At 40.9% G+C, this 24852-nt stretch overlaps 1 protein-coding gene across 1 annotated transcript in view; it reads right to left on the bottom strand.

Annotated features, from left to right (window-relative positions):
• Window positions 1–24852, bottom strand: part of ACOXL (acyl-CoA oxidase like) — a 380307-nt gene that overhangs the window by 115456 nt on the left and 239999 nt on the right. The window contains exon 12 of the mRNA XM_070046830.1: window positions 13413–13522. The gene's annotated coding sequence lies outside the window, so the exon portion shown is untranslated. The remainder of the gene's footprint in view (window positions 1–13412; window positions 13523–24852) is intronic.

Below are 24852 nucleotides of genomic sequence, written 5' to 3'. Positions count from 1 at the left end.
CTGTGATGTGGATACTACAATTAACCAATGTACAGTTGGGAGAATCTGAGGCTCTGCAAGATTCAGTAACCTGCTCAAGGTCACAGAGGCAGAACACGTTCAAGCTCAGTGTTGTCTCAGGGGATGCCCGTATTGAAGGGAAGAGGAGCCCCAGAGGGCAGTGAGAGGGGTGTGGACAAGCGCAGGGTAGAGCGTGTCACAGAGACGGTGACTTTCTTCAGCAGGAAGTAATTTCCATCTTCCCCATATGGCAAATGAGGAAACTGAGGCACATGGGAGTTAAGAGATTTAGGCACAAACAGACTCAAAACACCCAAATCTCCCTCAAAAACTCTTGGAGCTTTTCATCATGCAACTCTGCCTTTTGGGGTGATTTTGTCCCCCTAACCCTCCATGAAACTTCTGTCTTTCGAACTTAGAATTAACTAAGGAGTTAATTCACAGTTAGGGTTTCCCATATCTCAGCTACCCCTTTGCCCTCCCCTTCCCCCAGATCTTTGGGAAGTAAGTTATTATAAGACCCAAATAATTTAGATTCTCTTTAATTAAAATTTAAAACCTACACGTAGCTTGTTGTTGCTTAATCAGAAGCCACAAGAGAAATATTAAGAAGCACTGATACAGTGCTTTTGAGAATCATCCTCCATTTAGACAAGTAAGATGGGAGGTTACTTACATGCCAGTTACACGGTAATTTAAATTATATCAATACTTATTCTGAATCTAGTCTTTAGAAGATTGGGTTTCTGTTTCAAACTATTTCACAAAAGCTGTAAAGAACTTTCATATTCTACTGAAAAGCATGTTTTAGTCATTCCAGGGACTGTTACTATGAAACATGGAGACTGTGAATGTTGTTATTAGAAACTACCTTTCCTGGGATATTTATTGTAGAACGCTGTCCACCTGAGGTTGTGAACAGCATGCACCACAGGAAGTGGACTTCATCCACCCACCCTATCATAGTCACCTACCAAGCATGACTGTGCCACATGGCTCTAGGAGCTCACCCAGCATAGAAGACTAGGCAGAGTATCTTAAAAGTAGGAAAATCACTAAGGGCAACCTCCTTGTATTTCACAAGAAGGTCAAAATGACTCTAAATTTAAATAAAATTTAAATTAAATTCAAAGGTACATCATGAGTCATCAGGAAGCTGCAAATGGAAACCACAATGAGGTAGCATAATAAATCCACCAGAATGACTGAAACTAAATAGACTGACAACTTCAAATGTTGACAAGGATAAGGAGTAACCAGAACTCTCATACTTGTTGATGGACTGTAGAACCGTAAAACCACACTGGAAAAAGTTATCAGTTTCACATAAAACTAAATACACGTAACCCATGACTCAGCAATTCCATTCCTACTATTTGCCTTAGAGAAATAAAAACACATTCATGAAAACACTTGTATACAAATGTTCACAGAAGTTCTGCTCAGAGGAGTGAAAACCTGTTAATATCCGAGGTGTCTACCTGTCACGAGAATGGAAAACAATACAATCATACGCCAATAAAATGGACAACCTAGAAGAAATGGATAAAGTCCTAGAAACGTATGCTCTTTCAAGACCGAATGAAGAAGAAATAGAAAATATGAACAGACTAATTATGAGTAATAAAATTGAATCAGTAAAAGAACCAAACAAACTAAAAAAACTCCCAACAAACAAAAGTCCAGGACAAGGTGGCTTCATAGGTGAATTCTACCAAAAATTTAAAGAACAAGTAACACCCATCTTTCTCAAACTACCCCAAAATATCGAAGAGAAAGGAACACTTCTGAACTCATTATATGAGGCCAGCATCACCCTGATACAAAAACCAGCAAAGATATTAGACAAGGGGAGGCCTTCAAGGTGGTGGAGGAGTAAGACGTGGAGATCAACTTCCTCCCCCAAAATACATCAGAAATACATCTACATGTGGAACAACTCCTACAGAACACCTACTGAATGCTGGCAGAAGACCTCAGACTTCCCAAAAGATATATATATATTTTTCCTTTTTCTCTTTTTGTCAGTGTGTATGCGTATGCTTCTTTGTGCAATTTTTGTCTGTATAGCTTTGCTTTTACCATTTGTCCTACGGATCTGTCTGTCAGGGTTGTTCTTTTTTTTTCTTTTTTTTCGGTACGCGGGCCTCTCACTGTTGTGGCCTCTCCCGTTGCGGAGCACAGGCTCCGGACACGCAGCCTCAGCGGCCATGGCTCACGGGCCCAGCCGCTCCGCAGCATGTGGGATCTTCCCGGACAGGGGCACGAACCCGTGTCCCCTGCATCGGCAGGCAAACCCTCAACCACTGTGCCACCAGGGAAGCTCCGGGGTTTTTTTTTAGTATAGTTTTTAGCACTTGTTATTATTGGTGGATTTGTTTTTTGGTTTGGTTGCTCTCTTTCTTTCTTTCCCTCCCTCCCTCCTTCCCGCCCTCCCTTCCTTCCTTCCTTTCTTTTTTCTCCTTTTTCTTCTGAGCTGTGTGGCTGAAAGGGTCTTGGTGCCCTGGCCAGGTATAAGGCCTGTGCCTCTGAGGTGGGAGAGCCAAATTCAGGACACTGGTCCACAAGATACCTCCTAGCTCCACATAATATCTAACGGCGAAAACTCTTCCCAGAGATCTCCATCTCAACACTAAGACCCAGCTCCACTCAATGACCAGAAAGCTACAGCGCTGGACACCCTATGCCAAACAACTAGCAAGACAGGAACACAACCCAACCCGTTAGCAGAGAGGCTGCCTAAAATCATAATAAGGTCACAGGCACCCCAAAACACACTATCAGATGAAGTCCTGCCCACCACAAAGACAGGATCCAGCCTCATCCACCAGAACACAGGCACAAGTCCCCTCCACCAGGAACCCTATACAAAGCACTGAACTATCTTTACCCACTGGGGGTAGACAGCAAAAATAACGGGAACTACGAACCTGCAGCCTGTGAAAAGGAGACCCCCAAACACAGTAAGTTAAGCAAAATGAGAAGACAGAGAAACACACAGCAGATGAAGGAGCAAGGTAAAAACCCATCAGATCGGGCTTCCCTGGTGGCGCAGTGGTTGAGAGTCCACCTGCCGATGCAGGGGACACGGGTTCATGTCCCGGTCCGGGAAGATCCCACGTGCCGTGGAGCAGCTGGGCCCATGAGCCATGGCCGCTGAGCCTGCGTGTCCGGAGCCTGTGCTTCACAACGGGAGAGGCCACAACGGTGAGAGGCCCGCGTACCGCAAAAAAAAACAAACAAAAACAAAAACCCATCATATCAAACAAATGAAGAGCAAATAGGCAGTCTACCTGAAAAAGAATTCAGAGTAATGACAGTGAAGATGATCCAAAATCTTGTAAATAGAATGGAGAAAAGACAAGAAACGTTTAACAAGGACCTCGAAGAACTAAAGAGCAAACAAACAATGATGAACAACACAATACATGTAATTAAAAATTCTCTAGAAGGAATCAATAGCAGAATAACTGAGGCAGAAGAATGGATAAGTGACCTGGAAGATAAAATAGTGGAAATAACTACTGCAGAGCAGAATAAAGAAAAAAGAATTGAGGACAATCTCAGAGACCTCTGGGACAACAGTAAATGCACCAACATTTGAATTATAGGGGTCACAGAAGAAGAAGAGAAAAAGAAAGGGTCTGAGAAAATATTTGAAGAGATTATTGTTGAAAACTTCCCTAACATGGGAAAAGAAACAGTCAGTCAAATCCAGGAAGTACAGAGAGTCCCATACAGGATAAATCCAGGAGAAACACGTCAAGACACATATTAATCAAACTGTCAAAAATTAAATACAAAGAAAAAATATTAAAAGCAGCAAGGGAAAAACAGCAAATAACATACAAGGGAATCCCCATAAGGTTAACAGCTGATCTTTCAGCAGAAACTCTGCAAGCCAGAAGGGAGTGGCAGGACATATTTAAAGTGATGAAAGGGAAGAACCTACAACCAAGATTACTCTACCCAGCAAGGATCTCATTCAGATTCAAAGGCAAAATTAGAACCTTTACAGACAAGCAAAAGCTAAGAGAATTAAGCACCACAAAACCAACTTTACAACAAAGGCTAAAGGAACTTCTCTAGGCAGGAAACAAGACAGAAGGAAAAGACCTACAATAACAAACCCAATACAATTAAGAAAATGGTAATAGGGACATACATATTGATAACTACCTTAAATGTAAATGAATTAATGCTCCAACCAAAAGACACAAAATGGCTGAGTGGATACAAAAACAAGACCCGTATATATGCTGTCTACAAGAGACCCACTTCAGACCTAGAGACACATACAGACTGAAAGTGAGGGGATGGAAAAAGATATTCCATGCAACTGGAAATCAAAAGAAAGCTGGAGTAGCAGTTCTCATATTAGACAAAATAGACTTTAAAATAAACACTATTACAAGAGACAAAGAAGGACACTCCATAATGATCAAGGGATCAATCCAAGAAGATATAACAATTGTAAATATTTATGCACCCAACATAGGAGCACCTCAAAACACAAGGTAAATGCTAACAGCCATAAAAGGGGAAATTTACAGTAACACAAGAAGAATAGGAGACGTTAACACCCCACTTTCACCAATGGACAGATCATCCAAAATGAATTAAACAAGGAAACACTAGCTTTAAATGATACATTAAACAAGATGGACTTAACTGACAGTTATAGGACATTCCATCCAAAAACAACAGAATACACTTTCTTCTCAACTGCTCATGGAACATTCTCCAGGATAGATCATATCTTGGGTCACAAATCAAGCCTTCTTAAATTTAAGAAAATTGCAATCATATCAAGTATCTTCTCCGACCACAACACTATGAGACTAGATGTCAATTACACGACGAAATCTGTAAAAAATACACACACCTGGAGGCTAAACAATATACTACTTAATAACCAAGAGATCACTAAAGAAATGAGAGGAAACCAAAAAATACCTAGACACAAATGACAATGAAAACATGACAACCCAAAACCTATGGAATGCAGCAAAAGCAGTTCTAAGAGGGAAGTTTATGGCAATACAATACTACCTCAAGAAACAAGAAAAATCTCAAATAACCGAAATTTACACCTAAAGCAATTAGAGAAAGAACAAAAATACCCCAAAGTTAGCAGAAGGAAAGAAATCATAAAGATCAGATCAGAAATAAATGAAAAAGAAATGAAGGAAATGAGAGCAAAGATCAATTAAACTAAAAGCTCGTTCTTTGAGAAATTAAACAAAATTGATAAACCACTAGCCAGACTCATCAAGAAAAAAAAGGGAGAAGACTCAAATAAATAGAATTAGAAATGAAAAAGGAGAAGCAACAACAGACACTGCAGAAATACAAAGGATCATGAGAGATTACTACAAGCAACTACATGCCAATAAAATGGACACCCTGGAAGAAATGGACAAATTCTTAGAAAAGCACGACCTTCCAAAACTGAACCAGGAAGAAATAAGAAATATAAACAGGCCAATCACAAGCACTGAAATTGAGACTGTGATGAAAAATCTTCCAACAAACAAAACCCCAGGACCAGATGGCTTCACAGGTGAATTCTATCAAACATTTAGAGACGAGCTAACACCTATCCTTCTCAAAGTCTTCCAAAATATAGCAGAAGAAGGAACACTCCCAAACTCATTCTATGAGGCCACTGTCACCCTAATACCAAAACCAGACAAAGATGTCACAAAGAAAGAAAACTACAGGCCAATATCACTGATGAACATAGATGCAAATGCTCCTCAACAAAATACCAGCAAACAGAATCCAACAGCACATTAAAAGGATCATACACCATGATCAAGTGGGGTTTACCCCAGGAAGGCAAGGATTCTTCAATATATGCAAATCGATCAATGTGATACACCATATTAACAACTTGAAGGAGAAAAACCATATGATCATCTCAGTAGATGCAGAGAAAGCTTTAGACAAAATTCAACACCATTTATGATAAAAACCCTCCAGAAAGTAGGCATAGAAGGAACTTACCTCAACATAATAAAGACCATATATGACAAATTCACAGCCAACATTGTTCTCAATGGTGAAAAACTGAAACCATTTCCACTAAAATCAGGAACAAGACAAGGTTGCCCACTCTCACCACTACTATTCAACATAGTTTTGGAAGTTTTAGCCACAGCAATCAGAGAAGAAAAAGAAATAAAAGGAATCCAAATCAGAAAAGAAGAAGTAAAGCTGTCACTGTTTGCAGATGACATGATACTATACATACAGAATCCTAAAGATGTTACCAGGAAACCACTACAGCTAATCAATGAATTTGGTAACTTAGCAAGATACAAAATTAATGCACAGAAATCTCTTGCAATCCTATATGCTAATGATGAAAAATATGAAAGAGAAATTAGGGAAACACTCTCATTTACCATTGCAGCAAAAAGAATAAAATACCTAGGAATAAACCTACCTAAGGAGACAAAAGACCTGTATGCAGAAATCTATAAGACACTGATGAAAGAAATTAAAGATAATACAAACAGATGGAGAGATATACCATGTTCTTGGATTGGAAGAATCAACATTGTGAAAATGACTATACTACCCAAAGCGATCTACAGATTCAATGTAATTCCTATCAAACTACCAATGGCATTTTTCACAGAACTATAACAAAATATCTCACAATTTGTATGGCAACACAAAAGACCCCAAATAGCCAAAGCAATATTGAGAAAGAAAAATGGAGCTGGAGCAATCAGGCTCCTGTACTTCAGACTATACTACAAAGCTACAGTATTCAAGACAGTATGGTACTGGCACAAAAACAGACATATAGATCAGTGGAACAGGATAGAAAACCCAGAGATAAATCCACGCACATATGGTCACCTTATCTTTGATAAAGGAGGCAAGAATATACAATGGAGAAAAGACAGCCTCTTCAATAAGTGTGCTGGGAAAACTGGACAGCTACATGTAAAAGAATGAAATTAGAACACTCCCTAACACCATACACAAAAATAAACTCAAAATGGATTAAAGACCTAAATGTAAGGCCAGACACTATCAAACTCTTAGAAGAAAACATAGGCAGAACACTCTGACATAAATCACAGAAAGATCCTTTTTGACCCACCACCTAGAGAAATGGAAATAAAACCAGAAATAAAGAAATGGGACCTAATGAAACTGAAAGCTTTTTCACAGCAAAGGAAACCATAAACAAGACGAAAAGACAACCCTCAGAATGGGAGAAAATATTTGCAAATGAAGCAACTGACAAAGGATTAATCTCCAAAATTTACAAGCAGCTCAATATCAAAAAAAACAAACAACCCAATCCAAAAATGGGCAGAATACCTTAATAGATATTTCTCCAAAGAAGATATACAGATTGCCAATAGACACATGAAAGGATGCTCAACATCACTAATCATTAGAGAAACGCAAATCAAAACTACAATGAGGTATCACCTCACACCAGTCAGAATGGCCATGATCAAAAAATCTATACAGAACAAATGCTGGAGAGGGTTTGGAGAAAAGGGAACCCTCTTGCACTGTTGGGGGGAATGTAAATTGATACAGCCGCTATGGAGAACAGCATGGAGGTTCCTTAAAAAACTAAAAATAGAACTACCATACGATCCAGCAATCCCACTCCTGGGCATATATCCTGAGAAAACCATAATTCAAAAAGAGTCATGTACCACAATGTTCACTGCAGCTCTATTTACAATAGCCAGGACATGGAAGCAACCTAAGTGTACATTGACAGATGAATGGATAAAGAATATTGGCACATATATACAATGGAATATTACTCAGTCATAAAAAGAAACGATATTGAGTTATTTGTAGTGAAGTGGATGGACCTAGAGTCTGTCATACAGAGTGAAGTAGGTCAGAAAGAGAAAAACAAATACCGTATGCTAACATACATATATATATATACACACACACATATATATATATGGAATATTTAAAAAAAAAGGTTCTGAAGAAACTAGGGGCAGGACAGGAATATAGATGCATATGTAGAGAATGGAGTTGAGGACATGGGGAGGGGGAAGGGTAAGCTGGGATGAAGTGAGATAGTGGCATGGACTTGTATACACTACCAAATGTAAAACAGATAGAGGGAAGCAGCCGCATAGCACAGGGAGATCAGTTCAGTGCTTTGTCACCACCTAGAGGGGTGGGATAGGGAGGGTGGGAGGGAGACGCAAGAGGGAGGAGATATGGGGATATATGTATATGTATAGCTGACTCACTTTGTTATAAAGCAGAAACCAGCACACCATTGTAAAGCAGTTATACTCCAATAAAGATGTTATAAAAAGAAGATTTGTGTCTTTCATTGTAGGTAAATTCTACATAAGTAGAAAAACCTGTAACCAAATATTGAACTCTAGTTAATGATGCTCATACCAAATTATTTATTATTTAGAAGTATACTGATGTCTGCTGTTTACTTTGAAGTGCACCAGCAAAAGAAAAGATGAATTGAAGGATGGGTTGAGGGGTTGGTACAGGGGTACATATGTGATACAGTAATCACAGCCACAGGTTAAGAGTTGACTCTCTATGGTGAGTATATGAATGTTCCCTACAATTATTTCAATTTCCTTGAGTGTCTGAAAATGTTCATAATGTAAATGGCACAGCATTCAAGTACAGCACAGAAGCTTGCCTTTCCTCAGCCTCCACAGTCTCCTGGGGATCCACAGGCTGATGAGATCCGTGAGGGCTCCAGTGTCAACCCCTTAGGAGAGGGGGAGAGGCAGCACTCATTGGGACAAGAAAGGGCAGAACCAAGTACAGCCCCAATCAGAGCCAAGCCCTGGCCTCCTCACCTAGTCTCATGGAACCTTTCCAGTACCATGACTGACTCCCCCCACTGTTCAGATGAAGGCTAGCCTCTGGGGGTCCATACAAATGGCCGCCTACCTGGAGGGATTTCAGGGCACCAGGAAGTTCTCACCCCTTCTTTCCTCCTGTCCCCACCTGCTCATAGGTACTTCTCTTGTGAGTTGTCAATAAGACTGCCATCCAATGGCTCTACTTTCATGTAAGCTCCATGAAGGCTGAGAACCCACACTTACTGCTGTATTGTTAACACCTAGAGAAGTGCCCCATACACTGTGTGTGTGGAAATGTGTTGGATGACAAAGGCTTTTCTTAATATACGTAAAAATGAGAGTAAGTAAGGTTTGGGGACTTAAGGAGATAAACACAGCCAGACTGAATCAGTAAAACCGGGATGTGTGGGAGAGAGAAGTGCACTGTTTTGGAGGTTAATAACAGAGACAAAATAAATGGACTGGAACTTCCCAAATATTTACAATTGGAATACTGCCTTTGGCACATCTCAAGTCTATCTTGGAAGACTTGCTAGAAATATAGATTTGCATATCGGCGAGAGTCTGTTTTGCTTTCGAAATGATGGAAACAAGCCCTGCTCCGCTATCTGGAAGAGAAATGGAGGGGCAGATGATTTGTAGCTAGCTAGGGAACACGATTCCTGAATGGATGGAACTGATTCTGATGGGAATTGTACTGTTCTTTCAACTCCTTATATGTTGGAAATTTTCCAGCTAATAAATTTCGGGGAAAGCTATCAGCACCACAAAATGCCCATTCAGGGCTAGAAATATTAAAAAGATTCACTGACTTTTTAGAGCGTGCAAGGACAAACTGAGACAAAACCAAGGGAAACTGTATAAAATAAAAACTTAAAAAAAAAAACACCCCCAAACCGAGCAAGACTTAAGTGAAACAGTCCTAGGATATGGGATCTGATGTTTCCAGCTTTAAGATAGACTACAGTTTGAATAAACAGGAACCTGAGCAGTAGTTTAAAAAAAAAAGGGGAGGAGGACAGAACGCAGGTTTTTAAAATTTCACTTCATGCCAACAGATATGAAATGTCCCATATTATATATATTGTGTTTTCCATGTCTTTTATTAGGATTGTAAGATTATACTTTTTAATGAATAGTTTCCTTGGAAATTAGTTCAATACATTTGGGTTATGAAGACCAAAGTCTCCCTCCAAATAAAAATAATAATTTTCAAAATGCACAAAAGGAAGAAGCACAATAAACTCCTCAAAAGTAGCACAAAGGAGGCAGCACATTTATGAGCATAAATCAATAAACACAATTGAGAGTTTCTCAAGCATGCAGGGGTTATTTACCATATTAACTGATTAAAGAAGAAATATCAGAATAGATAAAAATCATTTGCAGTAAAATTCATCTACTAATAAGAAGAATATGTTAAAAATAACAGTAAAAGGAGCTTCTTTAGGAAGTAAAGTGTGTCTATCAAAAAACTTTAGCAAATGTCATTTTTTTTTTTTTTTTTTTTCGCGGTACGCGGGCCTCTTACTGTTGTGGCCCCTCCCGTTGTGGAGCACAGGTTCCGGACGCGCGGCCGGGCCCAGCCGCTCTGCAGCATGTGGGATCCTCCCGGACGAAGGCACGAACCCATGTCACCTGCATCTGCAGGCGGATTCTCAACCACTGCGCCACCAGGGAAGCCCGCAAATGTCATTCTTAATAGTGAAATATTAAATTAATTCTTTTTAAAACCAGGGACAAAATACTTTCTCACAAAAAAGAATAACTGGAAAGGAAGAAAGAAAAATTCATTATCTGCAGATAGTAGGACTGTCTACCTCAAAGAATCTATAGTCACATTTAAAAGACATTTTTTTACGGTCAGGTTTATATATTGTACAAAATTCAACTGCGCGTATAATAAATCAGCAACAACAAAACCCAGAATTTTAAAAATATTCTTTTTACAACAACAAAATTCTAGTGTACCTAGTAATAAATCTGTCTAACGTTATACTATGTTTGAAAGAAATTTTCAAACTCTGGGAGACACTTGGGAGATTAACATTTCTGAGAGGAAGTTCGCTTTTATAAGCGTGTCAATTTTTCTGCAAATCTTCACATTTAATACACTTTCAAAGAAAATTCCAGTAGATTTTTTAAAATTGTGGTAAAATAAACATAGCATAAAATCTACTACCTTAACCATTTTTAAGAGTACAGTTCAGTGGCATTAAGTACATTCACTTGATCATGCAACCATCACCAATATGCATCTCCAAAATTTTTTCACCTTCCCAAACTGAAATTCTGTACCCAGCGAACACTAACTCCCATTTCTTCCTCCTCCTAGCCCCTGGTAACCACTATTCTACTTTGTCTCTATGAACTTGGCTACTCTAGATACCTTATATAAGGGCAACTATACAAAATTTGTCCTTTTGGTGTATGCAAGTTCTTTTTTTTTTTTGGAGGAACTTGACAAACTTAACTCTAAAACTTATGTGGACATGCAAAAGACCCAGAATAGCCAACAATTCTGAATTATATTTTAAAGGTAATAATATAATAATATTATATATAATAAGTACCATATAATACTATTATACTATTATAAACCTAGTGGAATTGAGATGGTGTATTGTTGAATTAAGAATATACAAACAGTCTAGGACCCAAATAGCCCCCAAATGGACTCCTGCATATATAAAAGTTTAATAAATGTCAGAGGGGACATTCCACATCACTTGGGAAAGACAGTCAATTCAGTATATGGGGCTGGAACAACTGACAATCTCTACAGGAGAAAAAAAAAATGAAATTAAATCCCTCCCTCACACCACAGACAAAAGTTTCTAATGGATTCAAGAGTTAAATGTGAAAGGTGAAACTCTCAAACTCTCAAACTCTCAAACTTTAAAAAGTGTATATTTCATGACATCAAAGACAAGATATGGAAAAGATTGATAAACTCAATTGTAATTTAAGAATTTTTGTTAATCAAAAAACACCATAAAGAAAATATAAGACAAGCCACAAACTTGGAGAAGAGAACTGTAACATCTAAAAGTCAATAAGACTAAGACCAAAAAAAAAAAAAAAAAGAAAGAAAAATTGGCAAAAGGCATGACAAGCATTTCACATAGGAAGAAATACAAATGGCAAATAGATGTGTGAAAGCATACTCGGTTGTAAGAGTAATATGAAAACGCAATTTTAAAGCACAGTGAGAGATCTTTTTCTTATGTTATATCGACAAAAATTAAGTCTGATAATACCAAGTGTTAGCTCCATAAGACACATGCTGCTGGTGGGGATATAAATTTGTACAATCACTGAAAAATAATTTGACATGATGTAGTAAAGTTGAACACTGGCACACCCACAACACAGCACTTTCACTCCTGGGTCATATATGCTACTGAGGAGTGTTTTTCAATCAATAGATTGCAAATGGCTAAAATGGCTCATGAAATCAGTTTAAAGGATTGAGATCAGTATTTTTAAAAAACAAAATTAAAAATATCAGAGAGCATTATGAGTAATAGGATGAGCATTGTTTCATGAAATGTTTGTTTCACTTGTGTCTGTGGTGGGGAGGGAGGGCAGGAGACTCTATGGGTGTGTGGGTGTCCATGGTGATGGAGAACTATTTCTCTGAGTCACAGCAACTAAATTTGAAAGCCCTGTAGAAATTCTTGCCCACGTTCCCCAGAAAACATATACAAGATTTTTCATGAGAGCGTGTTCAAAATGTCAAAAAGACAACCCAAATATCCACTGATACTGGAGATTAAAATGGATGAGCAACTTGTGGCACAGACACATGATGAAATATTATGAGCACAGACAGAAGCTCTTCAACCACACATAACCACTTGGATGAACCTGAAAACAGGAAGCTATAGAATACCACACACATTATGCCTTATTTACCAAGTTTAAAGACAATACGAAAAAATCAATGAAAACAACCCAAAGCACAGATCCTGAAGCCAGACTATCTGGGTTCAAATCCTAGCTCTGTCACCTAGTGGCATGTAACCTTGGGCAAAACACTTAACCTCTGTGCCTGTTTCCTCATCTGTGAAATGGAAATAATAACCTACCTCATGGGGTGTTTAGGATTAAAACCTGTAAAGTCCTTGGAACAGTGAACATGCCAAAAAGAAGGAACAGGTGTAGGAAGAACAGAATTAGCAATGTTCTGGTTCTTAAGTTGGTTTGTGAGTGCATGAGTACTGAAGATATTCATTTATTTTTTCCACATATCAATATTTTTTAAATTTTATATTGGAGTATAGTTGATTTACAACATTGTGTTAGTTTCAGGTGTACAGCAAAGTGGTTTAGCTATACACATACATATATCTATGCTTTTTCAGATTCTTTTCCCATATAGGTTATTACAGCGTAGTGAGTAGAGTTCCCTATGCTATACAGTAGGTTCTTGTTGATTCTCTCTTCTATATCAATATTTAAAATTTAAACAGGAGTGAGTTGTGCCATGACAAGGCCCTGTATACTCGGGCTCAAGAATAAGACACCGGGTCAACGATGTTGGCAGCCTGAATGGTCACATACCTGGTTCTCAGCTTGTCACCCCCTGATTCCGTCCAGTTTTGGAGCAGGCTAGAGATGGGTCTTTCTTCATACTGCTTGGTGTACTGAGCCAGCAGTTCCTGAACCACAACCTGCACATAGAGTTTATCACTTGTCAGCCATTTGTCAAAAACGCAATAAATGACAGAGTGTCTTTAACTGCTGCAGCAAGGTAAGGTCCAGCTACTTCTAGCAAACCCTTTGGAAGGACCCAAAGACAAGACTCATCCTTCATGAGGCCTCCACTTCCCCACAGCAGGTGTGTGGCCCTTACTCACCACTCTCCCTCCATTCCCCATGGCCAGCTTAACTAGCTAACTGCTCTCTTTTCCCTTTGAGGCATCAGCCTTTAATGTGGTCCCAAGACCAACCATTGTAGGTGACACTTCAGATAAAACCTACTTGCCTTCCCTGGACCAGATGGGTGGCTGGTCTGTTTTGTTTTTTGCCTCTGATATTCTACGGTTGATTAGGCCTTTGGGGAATCATACGGAAATGTACAGTAAAACAGTCTCCATCAATTGCTTTCCTCACAGCTTTAAAGTTAGAACGTGGGCCTAAAACACTGCATGTTTGTCCAGGTTTGTTAAAAGAAGATGTCCAGGGCTAGGCTGCTGTAGAGAGAGGCCCAGGTGACGGTGAGCAGCAACTGCTAGGCACGTCAGTGAGGCCACCTTGGGCCAGCTTGCCCCGCCGAGCCTCCAGCGGACTGCCAGGCAGGAGTGAGCCCTGGAGAGGCCAGCAGAGGAATCACATCAAGAGAGCTCAGCCCAAACTGCCAACCTACAAACGATGAACTAACAATTGTGTGTCGTTATAAGGCACTAACTTTGGGGGTGGGGTTGTTACACAGCCATAAGTTGCTTATTCATTCTCATATGAGTACCAATTTTAGAATATTTCCTTCTTCATTTCACATAAATTCGTGTTTTTATATAGATTACATAAAATGTTATAATGCTTTCAATCAATAGGATATCATAAATGATATTTTCGATTCACAATTTTGGATTCTATTTATCTGTTTAATGGCTGTATAATATTCTTTGGAGAAATCATACCTAATTAAACATTTCCATTCAATTAGATATTTATGTTGTTTCCAATTCTGTGCTGTCATTAATATCCTTGGTATCAATATATTCAGACAAATAGCACTGTCCTCTTTTTGATTATTGCCTGAGGATAAATCCAATGAGCTTGACTGATGCAATGGTTCTTAAAGAGGGCCGCCCTGACTATGAGAGGGATGCTGGAAACTTGCCACGGCACATTTGCCTGGGTGACTTTACTGGCATTGGTGGGCAGAGCCAGGCAATGCATGGGACACTCTAACCCAGCAGAGGACTGTGCCACATCCAGTGTCCTGTTGAATGCCATGCGCTCACACTCATGAAGCCAATCGATAGCCCAGAGCCTGACTCTTACACTAAAGCTTTCAGATTCTCCCCAACCTGGGTCTGTGGAAGATTAAACTTCCCTGCCCCCTTGAATTCGAGGCAGCCATGGGACTGGCTTTACGTCAGTGACATGTAAGCTGGTGTGATGTTCCCAGTTATGATTGGTCCATAGCCTGGACTTTGGTCTACATTGGAGATGCTACAGCAACTCCATGTATAGAGGCATTGTTAAGTCTTACTATGTTGCTATGCTTATTACACATTCCTTTTGTTTCTTTGAAGTATTGTCTTGAATTCTTGAAATCATGTGTCTAGATAAGTTATATTACCCATGACTTCATTTCAGGATAATCAAGGGGGTGTCACAAAATATTTACTACGAAAAAGAGGGCATTAGGTCCAATGAGCTTGAGGATCACCGTATTATGGGTCGAAGGACCTAACCTTTATTGTGGCTTCTGCTATACATAGTAAGTGTAAGAATCGAACACTACTAGCAATGGGAAAATGGGAGAAATTAACTTTGACTAGAATTAAACTTAAAATGATATAGCAATCAAGGTCAGTTTCACCGACATCACTGGGATTAACACATCCTTTGTTTTTGTTCACCTGTTAAAGTTATGATGGCTCTAACTCCATCACCCTTTGTTACAAGAGTAAAAACATTCCCGGCATTAAAAATTGGTCTGATTCCCAGCCCTCCCCTCATACTTTTACTTGCGTTATTTTTCCACATTGAATTTATTGCTACTTGAGGACAGAGAGCATTCCAACTTGCTATTGGTTTCTTGTCCTTCTGCTGCCTGGAAGGCAAGTACCAGGAGGTCGGAATTTGTTCATCTTTGTGCCCTCAAACAGTGTGCAACACAGAGACAGGAGCTGAGGAATCTTTCTTAAATAAGTGAATAAATAAATAAATCTCCTTCCTATGTTTAGTATCTCATCTGATCTTTTCAATTCCTTAATAATTTCCTTTAACTTTTGTCTCTGCGTCCACCTTTCTGATTTAAGCAACTTACATTGGGAAAATCAACTCGTTTTAGCTAGATTTAAAATTAGAAGAACACAGGGCTTCCCTGGTGGCGCAGTGGTTGAGAGTACGCCTGCCGATGCAGGGGACACGGGTTCGTGCCCCGGTCCAGGAAGATCCCACATGCCACGGAGCGGCTGGGCCCGTGGGCCATGGCCTCTGAACCTGCGCGTCCGGAGCCTGTGCTCCGCAACTGGAGAGGCCACGACAGTGAGAGGCCCGCATACCGCAAAAAAAAAAAAAAAAATTAGAAGAACATAATAACTCAGTTTAGGTGCTAAACTTAAAAGATAGACACACTGGGGCCTAGCTAATATCACAAAAGCAGATTCCTCAGTTTAGGTCTTTGCTCCTTTCTCTTTACTTTTTGCTCCTTGCTTTTAGAATCATTCCTCTTTTTCCAGGTCATGAGACAAGAAAACCTGATTTTTAAAAATGAGTTTATTTTCTGCTATTGATGCCCCTTGGTGAAGAATTAAGTGGTTGAAGCTATCAGCTACCATGGGGTTTGGGCAGGACAGTCTCTAAATTCAGTACTTTATTTGATAAATGACCAGGGGGAAGCAAAGATAGATCAGTCACCCTCTCAACTGAGCGTGCAATGAAGATGTGCTTTTTTAACCTCATGTATGTGTTCCTGAGTACATTATAACATATATATAAATTATATAAAAAATAATAAAATTTAAAATATAAATTATATAACATTATATAAAATATATAATATACTATATTTAAATATATATAATTTTAACTTTCTATTTTAAAATAATTATATACACAAAAAGTTGCAAAATTAAAATAGAACAGAGGGGTTTTGTATAGTCATCACCCAGATTACCCCAAAAGTGATATCTCACGTGCAATAATGATGATCAAAACTAGGAAATTCAGTAAAATTTGTATACATTTAATGTTTTAGTTGTAACAGAGATTTCATTATTTAAAAATGAACCCAGTAGTAAAATAAACCTATTTTATAAAATAAAATATATTTCCTTTCAATACAAGTAATTACATCCTTATCTAGGTCTGGTGTTTTGAAAACTTACACCAGATTTTCTTAAGACAACCTGTGAGGTTCTTTCTTTCCAGGTGATTGTTTCTGTGGTGGTGGTGTTTTTGTGGCTCTTCACACAGTTCTCTTGTTCAACATGTGAATACTCTTTATCTTCTTCTATTTACTTGATAAATTCCCAGGGATTGAGTCCTGCTGCACCTGCTCAGGAGCCCCTTTCTTAAGAGAACTCCAGGGGACTAAGCAGCTAGAACAGCTATGTTCTTGCCTTTTGTAAAATATCCCATCTGCAGAAGGAATCAAGCTAATCTACAGCAACATTTGGAAGCCATGAGCCTGAGCAAGTATGCAGAATAATGACACCACAAACATGCATTTGTAACGAATATCCTATGCATCAGGGAACACTGATTATGGAGCATCGATAAAAATTACTATTTAGGTCGAATGGCTTTTCAAGGCATCTAGGAAGCAACTAGCATTTCTACATGCTGAGTATTTCACTGATTTATGCCAGCTACAGTGAAACTTGGATTTAAAAGTCTAACAAGTAGTATCTGGTACCAAGGCAGAAACGCTTAGAGTCAATTAGGATAGCAAACACGGTCTCTAAGGAAAAGCCAGCAGATGTCATCCGCTCTGTAACAGGACAAGGCAGGTAGTGAGGCTGCACTCAGGTCTATACCACGTAGGGAGATGGAGTCACTCAAAGTGGCAGTAATTGTGGCAATGGGGTCCCAAATCATGCCCTAGGCAGGACCGGCTATGGAATTTGGGACCTGGGGCAAAACAAAAATGCAGGGTTCCTTGTTCAAAAATGATTAAGAATTTCAAGATGGTGAGAGCAGAGCAGCAAACCAAGCACAGGCCCTTCTGAGCACGAGGTCCTGTACGACTGCACAGATTTTGCCCCACGAAGCTGGACCTGGCCCTGAGGGTCCCAGGAGGATGGGCAGACACAAATGTAACTGCGTGTTCTGTGTTTTTATTACAGCTACTTCTGGCAACTCAAGGTACCTTAGGGCAGCTCAGGTGTCACCCAGGGAGTGAGGTTGCAGAAAAGGCCAACTGGACATGATCCTCCACTAAGGACGTTATTTTCCTCTTTTAGATGCTGGATATCCCATCAAGGTAAGAAGGAAAGAAAAAGAGAGAAAGAGAGGAAGGAAGGAAGGAAGGGACGGAGGGAGGAAGGAAGGAAGAAAGAAGGAAAGAAAGAAAGAAACAAAGAAAGAAAGAAAAAGAAAGAAGGAAGGAAGGAAGGAAAGAAAGAAAGAAAGAAAGAAAGAAAGAAAAGAAAGAAAGAAAGAAAGAAAGAAAGAAAGAAGGAAGGAAGGAAGGAAGGAAAGAAAGAAGAAAAAAGAAAGAAAGAAAGAAAAGAAAGAAGGAAGGAAGGAAGGAAAGAAAGAAGAAAGAAAGAAAGAGGGAAGGAAGGAAGGAAAGAAGGAAGAAGGAAGGAAAGAAGGAAGAAGGAAGGAAAGAAGGAAGGGAGACAAGGAGACAGAGAGAGAGAGGGAGGGAGAGAGACTGATTTCCGTGCAGAAAATGAAGTCACTTTGATGAGCACAGAAGTACAGATAAAGGTTCAGAAGGCTCTCTTTCTCCCAAACCTCACACATGGAGCTCTTGAGGAGAACTTTCAATAGTTAGATGCTAGAACATCTGGTTTTGAAAGAATTAGTGCCAGCTCTGTTATGGGTCAATGGATTTGGAAAGAGAAAACGAAAACGTCTGTTCAAACTACCTTGGTCAGCTTTTCTAAGAGTTCATCATCTAAACGTCCCTCCAAGTTCCCCAAAATGAACGAGCACGTTTTGTAAATGCTTCGTATCGATTCTATCCCCAAGCAGATCTTCGAGCTGTCCCCCTCCCGCTATTTCCAATGGCAGCCCCCTGGCCTGGGCAGCACCTCCTTCCTCTAGGCTGAGACTCCGTCCCAAGCCTGCTCTTGCTGCCCCACCGATGGCCTTCGCGGCCTTCACTAGGCTGGCCTCTGCCTACCTCTGGTCCGATTTCACACGCCTCTCTTTGTTTCTGCCATCATCAGGGGTGATTCTGCGTGTAACTCCCCATCTGTAGATCTCTGGGAAGGTAAGTTGGAACTATTTGCCTCTGATTCTGCTGGGTCAGGCAGACCCTCAGCCCACGCCCTTGTTCTCTCTCTCCAAGAGGCCCTCAGAAGAGGAAAGCAGTTTCGCCTCTCAGGAAAGCAGAGTTGTCATCTGCAGACTGATCACCCCCGTACCGGCTGCTCCTTGTACCCCTGCTCTTGCAGCCAGACCTCAGTGCCTTTTAGAACTGATACTCGAGGCCCTGCAGTTGGGTTGACCCAACCTCTGATTTCAGGAGTATCGGCACTGTGTTTTTTCTGGCAACTCAACATCTCCACCTGCTGACCACTAGGGTTCACCTACAGCCAGAAGGCTGGGGCCCCAGTGAGAATGTCCTTTCTGGTTTACTGTGCGGTTCTTTCCAGGAGCAGAGGGTGTCCAGGTTCTGCAGCCTGAGGTCCAGTCCTCACCCAACACCATACCTGTCCCCAAACCCCATTGTAATACCTGAGGTCCAGCTCATCTGGGAGAAGAATCTGGGATTCACCCCAGTGATGGGGGTGGGGAGAACATTAGGGCTGAAGAGTAAGGTGTGCGTGTGTGTGTGTGTGTGTGTGTGTGTTTGTGTGTGGCCTTTATTCTCTTGAAGAGGCCTCCCTCCCTTTCTTTGTTACTCTTTCTTCTTTCTCTCCCCTCCTTCACTTTTTATATTTAAGGGAGGCACTATTTCTTTTCATGGTTTTAAATAAATTTGATTTTTAAATTTTTTCAATTTTTTGGAAATTTTTAAAAACTTCAAGCCATATTATGGTCTTAAATAAAAAGTAAATGTCTCCTTTCCAATCCCTTACCTCCAGGACCTCACTCCAGAAATATCCATTCTGAAGTAGTTTTTGTTCTCCTAGAAGCAGCAGCTTCCAAAGGTCAAGGTCAAACATTCCTGTGTTATGTTTTAGTCTGCTTCCGATTTGGAACACACTTTTTATTGAGTAGCTTTACTTTTCCTGGAGTCTTAATGGACTATTTCTCCCCTTGTTTCAAGAAGAACCATATGCCTTTTCCATCATCACTAAGACCTCCCTGCTTCTTAATCATTCTATTTGTTGACCCGAAATCATTTCCTTCTCAAAGTCATTCTTGTGTTCCTTCTGACTTCCTGTTCTAATTTGGACTAATTGTGTTCTGGGCCTGCTACACCACTACTACGCAGGTATTTCTTTATACATACTCCTCTTGGATTAGCTCCAGAAAGCATAGATGTCTAATTCTTAATTCCTTTTATGCTTTTCTCCAGTTCATCTACAAGTAATATTGTTCAGAAAGTGCATGGCAAGGTAAACTTCCTGAGCATTTGAATATCTGTAAATCTGGCTCATATGTGATGAATAATTTAGCTAGCTATAAAATTTTACGTTCAAAGTAACTTTCTTCTGAATTCTAAAGGCATTGTTCCATTTTATTTCAGACCTGGTCACTCAAAGTGTGGTCCACAGACCAGCAGCGTCAACACCACCGAGGAGCTTGCTAGAAAGCAGAAATGCGGACCCACCCCAGAATCTGAATGTGAACAAGGTCCCTAGGAACGTATGGGTGCAGCGGAGTTGAGAGGCGCTGCCCCAGCCTTCAGCGCTGCCGCTAATAGGGCTGAGGTCAATCTGACTCTCTTTTCTTAGTAAATAATCTGATGTTTCCTCAGTCTAAAGTTTGGCGGCCCTCTCTTTGTCCTTACTTGGTGATCTGAAATTCTCCAGGCTGTTTTCAGGCTCTGACCTTTTCTGGTGGGTCCTGCCAATTTCAAGACTTGTGACTCTTTTCAGACCTGGGAAATTGTCTTCTTTTATTTCTCTGGATTTGTCTGCCTGTCTGTGTTCTCTGCTCCCTCTTTCAGGAATGTCATCAGTTTCCTAGACATGATCATCCATGTCTCTCAGCCTTTCCCTTTTACTTACCTTCACTTAGTTTTGCTGATCTTCTTTCTAAGAAGTTTTCTCAAATTTATCCTTTGGCCTTTATATTGGATTCTTTTTTTTTTTTTTTTGCCGTACGTGGGCCTCTCACTGTTGTGGCCTCTCCCGTTGCGGAGCACAGGCTCCGGATGCGCAGGCTCAGCGGCCATGGCTCACGGGCCCAGCCGCTCCGCGGCATGTGGGATCTTCCTAGACCGGGGCACGAACCCGTGTCCCCTGCATCGGCAGGCGGACTCTCAACCACTGCGCCACCAGGGAAGCCCTATATTGGATTTTTTTAAATTAAGCAAACATATAATTTGAATCTACTATGGTTCTTGGCACTATGATTACGATGGTTTAATGCACTATGGTTCTCTGAGTGCTCATTGTCACGGCAGGGTGTTTTCGTCTTATGGATGCAAGGTCATCACACATCTCCAGGGATATTAATTGGTTTTTGCTTCTCCCAGTGCCACTTATTCTATTTGTTCATATTGCTCCTTCTTTCATGTGTTATGGTTTTTCCTTAAGTTTCTGATCACCCTAATTAGATAACCTGTATTATGGAATTATTGTTCATTTGCTTAGGTGTGATGATAGTACCGTGCTTTTGAAAGAAAATGTCCTTATTTTAGAAAATGAATGTCGAAGTTTTTAGGGATGAAGTGTCTGATGTCTGCAACTTTCAAATGGTTACACACACACACACAAATATGTGTATAAAGAGAATAAGAAAGAGACCACTTAAATATAGCAAAATGCTAACATTTGGAAGTAGAAAACTTGCTCAAGTGTTATTGCACTAGTCTTTCAATTTTCTCTTGAAATTTCTGTTTGAAATTTTCAAAAGTTGGAAATAATAAGAAAAACAAAACAAAATATCTGAGTATCATTGGGAAAATACCCCTAGGGGCCTGAAATCCCTAAGGAATCAGCTTTCTTACAGGAAACTAGATACATGCTTGGTTTTTAAGCAAGTCAGGCTGTAGGTCATTTGCATTTTTGCATATATGCTCTTGGAGTAAACAACAATGTATGCAAAGCCTCTGACTGATATTCCTTAGGAAATCTGTGGATTAAGAAGGGACCTGTCCTAGGGTACCTCTAATGAAGCAAAAGAAAGTTATAATGGGATTTCATGGGTGTAGGCAGTAATTGGATTTGGTGGAAGGTGTAATTAAATTTCACCAAGGGCCTACAACCTCTGCCCCAGGAAAATAATGAAAGGGTCAGAAAACCTTCTATCTTGCTCAAAGGGAAATATATAAAGCCTGCAGAAACTCTGAAGCATGTGCCTGCTCTGTCCACATCTCCTCAATTATGGGACAGCAGCTCTAGTATCTTCAGGATCACTAAAGAATCCCACCTTCAGGCAGAGGGTTGAAAGCCCTGTAATGGAAGAATACTATGAAAATTACTGACCAGTTTCTGTTCCCTGGTCTCCTGAAATTTCTATCTCTGCTTCGATAAGTGGAATCAAAACAGAATCCAGCCCAGAGAGGGATAGCCTCCCCAACATGGGCTGATTCCAACACTCAAGTGGAAGGCCAGGTTGACCAGTGGAGGGTAGCTAGCACCACCTTCCCCACCATTGGGTGGATGCCAGGCAGTCTGAAAGCTCTGGGTACAAAGCAGGGCATGTCAACTGTAGGTTTCCTGGTAGGCTGTGTCAACTGGCAACAAGCAGGCAGGCTGCCCCCACTCCTTCCCCAGTAAATCTCAGTCTCTCACCCCAGGAGACTAAGCTGTAGGTTTCCAGAGTTGTGGCAGATGCTACTGCTGTAGTCAAGTTCTCTGATGTGGGGAGGATGGCTGTCCTGCCATCAGACAAGCCTTCAGAGGAATGCCTGGCTCTCTGCCCCAATCCCTCTCCTGCTCTCAGTCCCTGTGACTCAGCATCTCTCCAGAGACGTCCAAAAGAAACAACTCCCACTTCCATCAGTGTTCCCTTGACCTCATCCATCAATTCCATCCCATCTGCTTCCCATTCTCCAGAAATTTATCAAACTCCTTTGTCTTCTGATGGCCCCTCCACCACTGTCAATGCCCCTGCAGATGTGTTCCCCTCTATTCTTTCTTCTAGTTATTTCAAAAGGATTGAAGAGGAAAGAGCTGCCTTGTTGGTGTTCATGCCATGATCTCGAACCAGAAGTCATCCCCTTGGTTTTTAATCCTCTTATCTATGGTGCAGTGTCTAAGGATCTTCTCTCCTTCTAATTCTGGAAGTTGTGGGAATGCTTCCCCACTCACCACCACCTTTAATCTTTCATTTTCTTAGCAATAAAATCAAGAAGGGCATCTGCCTTATCTTAGAGCACCACTGCGGAAGAGTTAACACAGAAGGCCTGAGACTGCTATTCTTGGAAGGGTGTGCTTGCAAGGATGCCCTTGGCTGGCATCTGGGAACCTGGATTTGGGGAGGGTTCCCATCATTCTGTGACTGACAAGGGTGGCTCTCTGTGCCTAAACACTTTGTGCAAACAATACGGTTTGTGCTGAACACCTGTTTTCTGTTTGAAAATCTGGAATTCTAATATGTGCTAGGCAGAGGGTACCCTATGTGACCAGCCTCCAGTAAAAAACGTTGGATGCTGAGTCTGTGATGAGCTTCCCCGGTAAACAGCGTTTCACATGTACTGTCACAATTCACTGCTGGAAGAATTAAGCATGTCCTCTGTGACTCCACTGGGAGAGGAGTCTTGGAATCTCATGCCTGGTTTCCTTCGGACTCTGCCCATGTGCCTTTTCCCTTTGCCGAGTTTGTGTTTTATCCTTTTGCTACAATAAATCCTAACCATGAGTATGACTATATGTGGCATCCTGTGAGTTCTCCTACAGAATTATCCAACCTGGGGGTGGTCTTGGGGACCCCTGAACCACACCACTTATAAAATCAGTGTTTCCATCTCTTGATAAGCTTTGATCATAGCTTGAGGTAGTATTTTTCCAGCATGTGTCTGGAAGACGTCTATCTGGAAAACTGGCCAAAGAAGGCCTACACAATCTGGTTTTTTAAGGTATTTTTTTAAATTTATTTATTTTTGGCTGCGTTGGGTCTTCGTTGCTGCGTGCAGGCTTTCTCTAGTTGCGGCAAGCGGGGGCTACTCTTCATTGCAGTGTGCGGGCTTCTCATTGCAGTGGCTTCTCTTGTTGCGGACCACGGGTTCTAGGTGCGTGGGCATCAGGAGTTGGGGCTCGCAGGATCTAGAGCGCAGGCTCAGTAGTTGTGATGCACGGGCTTAGTTGCTCCACTGCAATGTAGGATCTTCCTGGACCAGGGCTCGAACCTGTATCCCCTGCATTGGCAGGCAGATTCTTAACCACTGTGCCACTAGGGAAGCCCCACAATGACCATCCCTGGCTTCCTTCCTCAGCCTGGGCCTCAAAACCCTGCATGGGTTCTCACTGCATGGGTGCTCTGCCTCTTTGTGATGACACGTCCTCCTGAGCAGGCAGCTCAGCCTCCCTCCAGCCCAACATCCCTGCATCCCTGCCCTCCATGGTCCAGAGTCCCTCTTTTCCACTGCCCATGCTCCCATTTATGTGACAATAAGCAAGCTGTCCCTGTTTCTCCTCTGCTTCCACTCGCTTCATAGTTAGAGATTGTGACTCTACTCCCATAACTACATTAAACCACCTTTCCATAGTGTCTACAAGCTAGAGCTTGCAAATAAAGCACTGAGTCACCACTTCAGGGTCAAGCAACGTCGAAGCACACGCTTGAGTGTGAAATATACTCCTGAAGAGAAAATTGCTGAAAAACCTCACACACTTGGCTTATCAGCTGAGATGGAGAGTGTGAACTAGTGCCATGTCTGATTACTGAATATTCTTAAGGAGTGTTTAGGTGGGAGGGAGACAGAAGAAAAGCAATTCTTAATCCAGCCCACAGTAAATGGCAGTTCTTAAGTAGCTGTCCCCACTCGACTCTACTCATAGTATATTCTTGGCTCCCTTATCCAATATTAGTT

This window comes from Globicephala melas, chromosome 12 (genome assembly GCF_963455315.2).
Source record: "Globicephala melas chromosome 12, mGloMel1.2, whole genome shotgun sequence".
NCBI classification, from domain to species: Eukaryota; Metazoa; Chordata; class Mammalia; order Artiodactyla; family Delphinidae; genus Globicephala; species Globicephala melas.
Note: the sequence above shows the minus strand (reverse complement) of the source record. Positions and strands in the feature narration are given on the sequence as shown.